This window comes from Lepus europaeus, chromosome 5 (genome assembly GCF_033115175.1).
Source record: "Lepus europaeus isolate LE1 chromosome 5, mLepTim1.pri, whole genome shotgun sequence".
NCBI lineage: Eukaryota > Metazoa > Chordata > Mammalia > Lagomorpha > Leporidae > Lepus > Lepus europaeus.
Window position 1 is genome coordinate 158,998,593 of NC_084831.1, and position 10,424 is coordinate 159,009,016.

Here is a 10,424-nt window from a genome sequence, read left to right on the forward strand (position 1 = left end):
ACAAGCTAGGAGAGAATGGCGAGACATAGCCCAGGTACTAAGAGAGAAAAACTGCCAGCCCAGAATATTATATCCTGCAAAGCTCTCATTTGTGAATGAAGGTGAAATAAAGACCTTTCACAGCAAACAGAAATTGAAAGAATTTGTCGCCATTTGTCCAGCCCTGCAAAAGATGCTTAAAGATGTGTTACATACAGAAACACGGTCACCAATATGAAAGAAGGTAAAGGAAGGAAACCTCACAGCAAAAGATCACAGGAATCTCAAACCATATATTAGAAAATATATTTGGCAAATGACAGGGCAAAGTTACTCCATCTCAATAGTCACATTGAATGTTAATGGCCTGAACTGTCCAGTTAAAAGACACCGAATGCCTGATTGGATTTAGGAATAAAACCCATCTTTTTGCTGCTTACAAGAAACTCATCTTTCCAACAATGATGCATACAGACTGAAAGTGAAAGGCTGGAAAAATATATACCATGCCAACAGAAATGAAAAAAGAGCAGGCGTAGCCATCTTAATATCGGACAACATAAACTTTACCACAAAAACTGTTAGGAGAGACAAAGAGGGGCACTATTTAATGATTAAGGGATCCATTCAACAGGAAGATATAACGATTATCAATGTATATGCACCTAATTACAGGGCACCAGTTTATTTAACAGACTTGTTAAGGGACTTAAAGGGAGACTTAGACACCAATACAATAGTTCTGGGGGACTTCAATACTCCACTCGCAGAGATAGACAGATCAACAGGACAGAAGATCAACAAGGAGACAGTAGATTTAAATGACACTATAGCCCAAATGGATCTAACAGATATCTACAGAACATTTCATCCTACATCTAAAGACTTTACATTCTTCTCAGCAGTACATGGAACCTTCTCTAGGATTGACCACATACTAGGCCATAAAGCAAGTCTCAGCAAATTCAAAAGAATTAGAATCATACCATGCAGCTTCTCAGACCACAAAGGAATGAAATTGGAAATTAGCAACTCGGGAATCCCTAGAGCACGTGCAAACACATGGAGATTGAACAACATGCTCCTGAATGAACAATGGGTCATAGAAGAAATTAAAAGAGAAATTAAAAATTATCTGGAAGTAAATGAGGATAAAAGCACAACATACCAAAACCTATGGGATACAACAAAAGCAGTGTTAAGAGGAAAGTTTATATCAATAGGTGCCTACATCAAGAAATTGGAGAGGCACCAAATAGATGAGCTTTCAAGTTGTCTCAAGGATCTAGAAAATCAGCAGCAAAACAAACCCAAACCCAGTAGGAGAAGAGAAATAATTAAAATCACAGAAGAAATCAACAGGATTGAATCCAAAAAAAAATTACAAAAAATCAGCCAAACGAGGAGCTGGTTTTTTGAAAAAATAAACAAAACTGACACGCCATTGGCCCAACTAACTAAAAAAAGAAGAGAAAAGACCCAAATCAATAGGATCAGAGATGAAAAAGGAAACGTAACAACAGACACCACAGAAATAAAAAGAATCATCAGAAATTACTACAAGGACTTGTATGCCAGCAAACAGGGAAATCTAACAGCAATGGACAGATTCTTGGACACATACAACCTACCTAAATTGAGCCAGGAAGACATAGAAAACCTAAACAGACCATAACTGAGACAGAAATTGAAACAGTAATAAAGGCCCTCCCAACAAAGAAAAGCCAAGGACCAGATGGATTCACTGCTGAGTTCTACCAGACATTTAGAGAAGAACTAACTTCAATTCTTCTCAAACTATTCAGAACAATCAAAAAAGAGGGAATCCTCCCAAATTCTTTCTATGAAGCCAGCATCACCTTAATTCCTAAGCTGGAAAAAGATGTAGCATTGAAAGAGAATTACAGACCAATATCCCTGATGAACATAGATGCAAAAATCCTCAATAAAATTCTGGCCAGTAGAATGCAACAACACATCAGAAAGATCATCCACCCAGACCAAGTGGGATTTGTGCCTGGTATGCAGGGATGGTTCAATGTTCGCAAAACAATCAACATGATACACTACATTAACAGACTGCAGAAGAAAAACCATATGATTCTCTCAATAGACGCAGAGAAAGCATTTGATAAAATACAACACCCTTTCATGATGAAAACTCTAAGCAAACTGGGTATGGAAGGAACATTCATCAATACAATCAAAGCAATAAATGAAAAACCCACGGCCAACATCCTATTGAATGGGGAAAAGTTGGAAGCATTTCTGCTGAGATCTGGTACCAGACAGGGATGCCCACTCTCACCACTGCTATTCAACATAGTTCTGGAAGTTTTAGCCAGAGCTATTAGACAAGAGAAAGAAATTAAAGGGATACAAATTAGGAAGGAAGAACTCAAACTATCCCTCTTTGCAGATGATATGATTCTTTATTTAGGGGACCCAAAGAACTCTACTAAGAGACTACTGGAACTCATCGAAGAGTTTGGCAAAGTAGCAGGATATAAAATCAATGCACAAAAATCAACAGCCTTTGTATACACAGGCAATGCCACGGCTGAGGAAGAACTTCTAAGATCAATCCCATTCACAATAGCTACAAAAACAATCAAATACCTTGGAATAAACTTAACCAAGGACGTTAAAGATCTCTACGATGAAAACTACAAAACCTTAAAGAAAGAAATAGAAGAGGATACCAAAAAAATGGAGAAATCTTCCATGCTCATGGATTGGAAGAATCAATATCATCAAAATGTCTATTCTCCCAAAAGCAATTTATACATTCAATGCAATACCAATCAAGATACCGAAGATCTTCTTCTCAGATCTGGAAAAAATGATGCTGAAATTCATATGGAGACACAGGAGACCTCGAATAGGGAAAGCAATCTTGTATAACAAAAACAAAGCCGGAGGCATCACAATACCAGATTTCAGGTCATACTACAGGGCAGTTGTTATCAAAACAGCATGGTACTGGTACAGAAACAGATGGATAGACCAATGGAACAGAATAGAAACACCAGAAATCAATCCAAACATCTACAGCCAACTTATATTTGATCAAAGATCCAGAGTAATCCCTGGAATAAGGACAGTCTATTCAATAAATGGTGCTGGGAAAATTGGATTTCCTCGTGCAGAAGCTTGAAGCAAGACCCCTACCTTTCACCTTACACAAAAATTCACTCAACATGGATTAAAGACTTAAATCTACGATCCGAAACCATCAAATTATTAGAGAGCATTGGAGAAACCCTGCAAGATATAGGTACAGGCAAAGACTTCTTGGAAAAGACCCCAGGAGCACAGGCAGTCAAAACCAAAATTAACATTTGGGATTGCATCAAATTGAGAAGTTTCTGTACTTCAAAAGAAACAGTCAGGAAAGTGAAGAGGCAACCGACAGAATGGGAAAAAATATTTGCAAACTATACTACAGATAAAGGGTTGATAACCAGAATCTACAAAGAAATCAAGAAAATCCACAACAAAACAAACAACCCACCTAAGAGATGGGCCAAGGACCTCAATAGACATTTTTCGAAAGAGGAAATCCAAAGGGCCAACAGACACATGAAAAAATGTTCAAGATCACCAGCAATCAGAGAAATGCAAATCAAAACCACAATGAGGTTTCACCTCACCCCAGTGAGAATGGCTCACATTCAGAAATCTACCAACAATAGATGCTGGAGAGGATGTGGGGAAAAAGGGACACTAACCCACTGTTGGTGGGAATGCAAACTGGTTCAGTCACTATGGAAGTCAGTCTGGAGATTCCTCAGAAACCTGAACATAACCCTACCATACAACCCAGCCATCCCACTCTTTGGAATTTACCCAAAGGAAATTAATTTGGCAAATAAAAAAAGCCATCTGCACATTAATGTTTATTGCAGCTCAATTCACACTAGCTAAGACCTGGAACCAACCCAAATGCCCATCAACAGTAGACTGGATAAAGAAATTATGGGACATGTACTCCATAGAATACTATACAGCAGTAAGAAACAACGAAACCCAGTCATTTGCAACAAGATGGAAGAATCTGGAAAACATCATGCTGAGTGAATTAAGCCAGTCCCAAAGAGACAAATTTCATTTGTTTTCCCTGATCGGTGACAACTGAGCACCAAAGGGGAAACCCGTTGAAGTGAAATGGACACTATAAGAAACAACGACCTGATCAGCTCTTGTCCTGACTCTAGATGTACAAAGTAATACTTCATCCTTTTTAGTATTTGTTGTTGTTTTTGTTGTTCTAGTACTAGTGGTTGAACTCTGTAATTAACACACAATTATTCTTAGGTGTTTAAAGTTTTTTTTAATTAAACTTTTATTTAATGAATATAAATTTCCAAAGTACGCCTTATGGGTTACAATGGCTTCCTCCTCCCAAAACTTCCCTCCCACCCACAACCCTCCCCTTTCCCGCTCCCTCTCCTCTTCCAATTACATCATGATTCATTTTCAATTCTCTTTATATACAAAAGATTAGTTTAGTATATATTAAGTAAAGATTTCAACAGTTTGCCCCCATATAGCAACACAAAGTGAAAAAAAAATACTGTTGGAGTACTAGTTATAGCATTAAATAACAGTGTACAGCACATTAAAGACAGAGATCCTACATAATATTTTTTTTTAAAATTAATTAATTTTCTATGCCATTTCCAATTTAACACCAGGTTTTTTTTTTTTCATTTCCAATTATCTTTATATACAGAAGATCGATTCAGTATATAATTAGTAAAGATCTCATCAGTTTGTACCCACGCAGAAACACAAAGTGTAAAAATAATGTTTCAGTACTAGTTATAGCATCACTGCACATGAGACAACACATTAAGGACAGTTCCCACATGGGATGTAAGTACACAGTGACTCCTGTTGCTGACTTATCAATTTGACACTCCTGTTCATGGCGTCAGTAATCTCCCTAGGCTCTAGTCATGAGTTGCCAGGGCTATGGAAGCCTTTAGAGTTCGCTGACTTTGATCTTATTCCGATAGGGTCATAGACAAAGTGGAAGTTCTCTCCTCCCTTCAGAGAAAGGTACCTCCTTCTTTGATGGCCCCATTCTTTCCACTGGGATCTCACTCACAGAGATCTTTCACTTAGGTCTTCTTCTTTTTTTTCTTTTCCATGGTATCTTGGCTTTCCATGCCTACAATACTCTCATGGGCTCTTCAGCCAGATCCGAATGCCTTAAGGGCTGATTCTGAGGCCAGAGTGTTGTTTAGGACGCCTGCCATTCTATGAGTCTGCTGTGTATCCCGCTTCCCATGTTGCATCCTTCTCTCCCTTTTTGATTCTATCAGTTAGTATTAGCAGCCACTTGTCTTGTTTGTGTGATCCCTTTGATTCTTAGACCTATCAGAGCCATCGAGAAGGCTCTTGTGAAAAATGTTCAAAATAGAGCCAACCAACAAAAAAGTGCTCCCAAGATATGATATCTGTCCCTTTGGGAAAATAAGGATGAATGATTCATGCCTCCATTACCTGCATGTATGGATATTCTAGAATAGGAGGGAAACCCAGTGTTCAGTATCATTTTGGGGGCTTGAATTAAAGAACAATTGGGCAGTGGTCAGCACTGTGGCATAGTGGGTAAAGCAGCTGCCTGCACTGATGATCTCTCTCTCTCTCTCTCTCTCTCTCTCAGCCTTTCCTTATCTCTCTGTGTAATCTGACCTTCAAATAAATAAATAAATCTTTAAAAAACAACAGGGTAATTGCTGCCCATTGCTGTAGTTGATTGTTCACATTTCCAGGATGTGACCATCCCTCCGATGACATGAACTGACTCTGGGAAAATCATATTTTCTCAAACTGGAAATGATTTTTGTATTTTATTACTTGAAGAAAAGGCTTTGGGTTAAAGGTGAGAAACAAACTCACCTGCTTATTGTTTTAGAAGTTGAGTAGTCAACTACTGTTTAATCAATCTTAGAATAAACCTAATCTCTTAATTGATTTCTTCAGAAAAGTCCCTCTGTGATTTGGAAGGCAGGGAATATAGCATTTAGTATGCAGTCCCCCTGTTTTTGTCAGCATTAAAGCCAAGGAGTTCTGGAGGTAATGAGGAGCACAGAAAAGCAGAGAAGAGTGTGTGTGAGAGATATGAGGAGGAGAAAGAAGAGTGAGCCAAAAAGAAACACTGATCTTGTGTTCCTTCTAGGCCAATGAGCTAATGAAAATAAACCTTGGAATCATCTTTTACCATAATCTTAAATTTCTCCAAATAAATTGTTGCATACTTTTTATTTTTTAGTTGAAAATTTGTTTTACTTATTTGAAAGAAATATCTTTCAGAATAGATAGAGACACACAGAGAGAGTTCTTTGATTTTCTGTTTCACTCTCCAAAAGTCCCAATGCTCAAAGATTACCCAATAGAAGCCAGGAGCCAGGATCTTTTTCTGGGATCTCCCCGTTGGTGGGGGCAATGGCCCAAGGACATGGGTCACCCTCTGCTCCCCTCCCAGGCACATAAGCAAGGAGCTGGTTCTGAAGTAGAGCAGCCAGGACTCAAACTGCCACTGATCTGGGATGCAGGCCAGGGTTTTAACCTGTTGCGCCAAGCACCAACCCAGGTTACTTACTTTAAGCAACCATAAAACATGTATTACTTTCTTAATTCTGTCATATTGTAGACCCAGCATGTCTATATTCATGATGTCTAGTTTTTGGGGAGAAAACTCTACACTGGTAGGATGTTAGAGGGCGGGTAGATGGCAGAAGTCTCTGTGGCTCTCCTCTGCCTTAAAGGAACAACCTCCTCCCTGCTGCCACCCTCTTTGCAGGACTCTGGTCCTTTTGTAATTTACATCACAAACCTCTTGCACCCATAATTAGGGTGGTCATGGCTCTTTCAGATGTTACTCTCTGGGTTGTTTCACTGTCTCATGTTTGGCTTTTCAGGTCTTCCTTTACTCCTGTAACAAATAACTTGCAGTAAATACTTCTATGGGAGCTCTCTGTCTCTCTGTGTCTCTAAATAAATAAATAAATAAGCAGGACTAGCTACAATCTAAAGATTTTAAAGATTCATGGGTAGTACATTCTACCACTTGTCTTCACCAATCATCATCCAATTCTATGGAACACTTTCTTCATCTTTTCTACCATTTTAGGTGTCTTGGAAGAATTCAAACAAGAAAATGGAGCTTTTTCCCTAAGGACATTTGTCAATAATGGCGAACTAGGACAAAAAAAATTTTGGATATATATGTATAATAATCATAAGACTTAGTAATAGACTTCTTAAACCATTAATACAAAAATGTTAAATACCACATAGCAATATGAGTCACATATATAATTTAAATTTTTCTAGTGTACATATAAAAATAAACCAAATAAAATTAACATTAGTGATATTATTAAATTTTTTATATCCTAAAATTTTAAATAGCTAATGCTATAAATATTACTAATATATTTTACATGTTTATATGTTAATTTTGTGTGCAATGCATATTTAACACCTCAACCTTCCCTGCCAATGCACATTCTTATTTATTCGCTGGTTTATTGAAGTTCTATTGCTGGTTTTTCTTTGTTTCTCTGTACTGTTTGGAAACATGTCTGCTCAGAAGTTCAAATCAATGAAGAATCTGCATACAATGTAGAGTGTAGATTATGGAGTGGCACACTCTATCCAGGGATAGGGAATTTTCTTTCTGGCTATTTATAACATCATTTGTGGCATCATCTCTGCATTTATAAAAATACATATGCATATATTAAATGTCATTGGTTATATTTCTCAGGAGAACTCTGACTAATAGAACCAAGAACAAGATAATTCTTTTGAAAGCTGTTGGTTTTGTTTATTGGTGTTCAGTTATGATTTCCATTGTCTTCCGTAAGCAATGAAGAGGTCCTGGGACATAGTGTTTGGTCACAAACTGTGGGGCGACGTGCAGGAGAAATGTACACTGTGGTGTTGAGATAAGGGACACAAGTTCGAATATGTACCTTTGATTTCTAAAACAACCTTAATCATGGTTGAAAAATGTTTCATTCTCTTCTAGTTTTGCATCTCTCTTACATAACAGAGGAACATTTCTAAAACCCTTCACTAAAAGTTTTGTTCTTTGGGGGCTGGGAGATAGGATTAGGGTGGAGCATCTGTGAGTTCTCTTTGCTTATTGTGTGACCCCTCACCTGTATGTGATCCGCCAATCATCACTCCTCAGACACCAGACAAACGAGCCTCTCTAATTCTCCTGATCTCTTCATCTACAGGTTCATGGAACTGAAATTACAAAATATATGGCATTATCTTTTTTTTCATTTATTAAACTTTTATTTAATGAATATAAATTTCCAAAGTACAGCTTATGGATTACAATGGCTTCCCCTCTCCCATAACTTCCCTCCTACCTGCAACCCTCCCCTTTCCCACTCCCTCTCCCCTTCCATTCACATCAAGATTCATTTTCAGTTATCTTTATATACAGAAGATCGATTTTGTATATAAATAGTAAAGATTTCATCAGTTTGCACCCACACAGAAACACAAAGTGTAAAAATACTGTTTCAGTACTAGTTATAGCATCACTGCACATTAGACAACACATTAAGGACAGATCCCACATGAGATGCAAGTACACAGTGACTCCTGTTGCTGACTTAACAATTTGACACTCCTGTTTATGGCGTCAGCAATCTCCCCAGGCTCCAGTCACAAGCCGCCAAGGCTATGGAAGCCTTCAGAGTTCGCCAACCTTGATCCTATTCCGACAGGGTCATAGTCAAAGTGGAAGTTCTCTCCTCCCTTCAGAGAAAGGTACCTCCTACCTTGATGGCCCTGTTCTTTCCACTGGGATCTCACTTGCAGAGATCCCTCACTTAGGTCTTCTTCTTTTTTTTCTTTTCCATGGTGTCTTGGCTTTCCATGCCTACAATACTCTCATGGGCTCTTCAGCCAGATCCGAACGCCTTAAGGGCCGATTCTGAGGCCAGAGTATATGGCATTTTTTATTTTTCTTTCATGTAACAGTGTTTCCCAGGTTCATCATTATTATCAGCAATAGTATTAATATTCATTGATTTTTAAAGAACTAACAGCTGACAAAACACAATTCATAGAATGTTCCTTTGGGGCCGGTGCTGTGGCACAGCAGATTAATCCCTGGCCTGAAGCACTGGCATCCCATATAGATGCTGGTTCTAGTCCCGGCTGCTTCTCTTCCAATCAAGCTCTCTGCTGTGGCCTAGGAAAGCAGTAGAGGATGGCCCAAGTCCTTGGGCCCCTGAGCCTGCACCCGGAAGAAGCTCCTGGCTCCTGGCTTCGGATTGGCACAGCTCAAGCCATAGCAGCCATTTGGGGAGTGAACCATCAGATGGAAGACTTCTCTCTCTCTCTCTATCTCTCTCTCTGCCTCTCCTCTCTCTGTGTAACTCTTCTGACTTTCAAGTAAAATAAATAAAATCTAAAAAAAGAATGTTCCATGTATTTATTTATTTATTTATTTATTTTTAATCTTTTATTTAATGAATATAAATTTCCAAAGTACAGCTTATGGATTACAATGGCTTCCCCGCCCCATAACTTCCCTCCCACCCGCAACCCTCCCCTTTCCCGCTCCCTCTCCCCTTCCATTCACTACAAGATTCATTTTCAATTCTCTTTATATACAGAAAATCAGTTTAGTATAAATAAAGATTTCAACAGTTTGCCCTCACATAGCAACACAAAGTGAAAAAATACTGTTGGAGTACTAGTTATAACATTAAATAACAGTGTACAGCACATTAATGACAGAGATCCTACATGATATTTTTTTTAAAAAATTGATTAATTTTCTATGTAATTTCCAATTTAACACTAAGGTTTTTTTTTTTCATTTTCAATTATCTTTATATACAGAAGATCGATTCAGTATATACTAAGTAAAGATTTCATCAGTTTGCACCCACACATAAACACAAAGTGTAAAAATACTGTTTCAGTACTAGCTATAGCATTACTTCACATTGGACAACCCATTAAGGACAGATCCCACATGGGCTGTAAGTACACAGTGACTCTTGATGTTGATTTAACAATTTAACACTCTTGTTTATGGCGTCAGTAATCTCCCTAGGCTCTAGTCATGGGTTGCCGAGGCTATGGAAGCCTTTAGGGTTTGCTGGCTTCGATCTTATTCTGACAGGGTCATAGTCAAACTGGAAGTTCTCTCCTCCCTTCAGAGAAAGGTACCTCCTACCTTGATGGCCCCGTTCTTTCCACTGGGATCACACTCGCCGAGATCCTTCATTTAGGTCTTCTTCCTTCTTTCTTCTTTCTTCTTTCTTCTTTCTTCTTTCTTTCTTTCTTCTTCTCCTTCTCCTTCTTCTCCTTCTCCTTCTTCTTCTCCTTCTTCTCCTTCTTCTTCTTCTTCTTCTTCTTCTTCTTCTTCTTCTTCTTCTTCTTCTTTCTTTCTT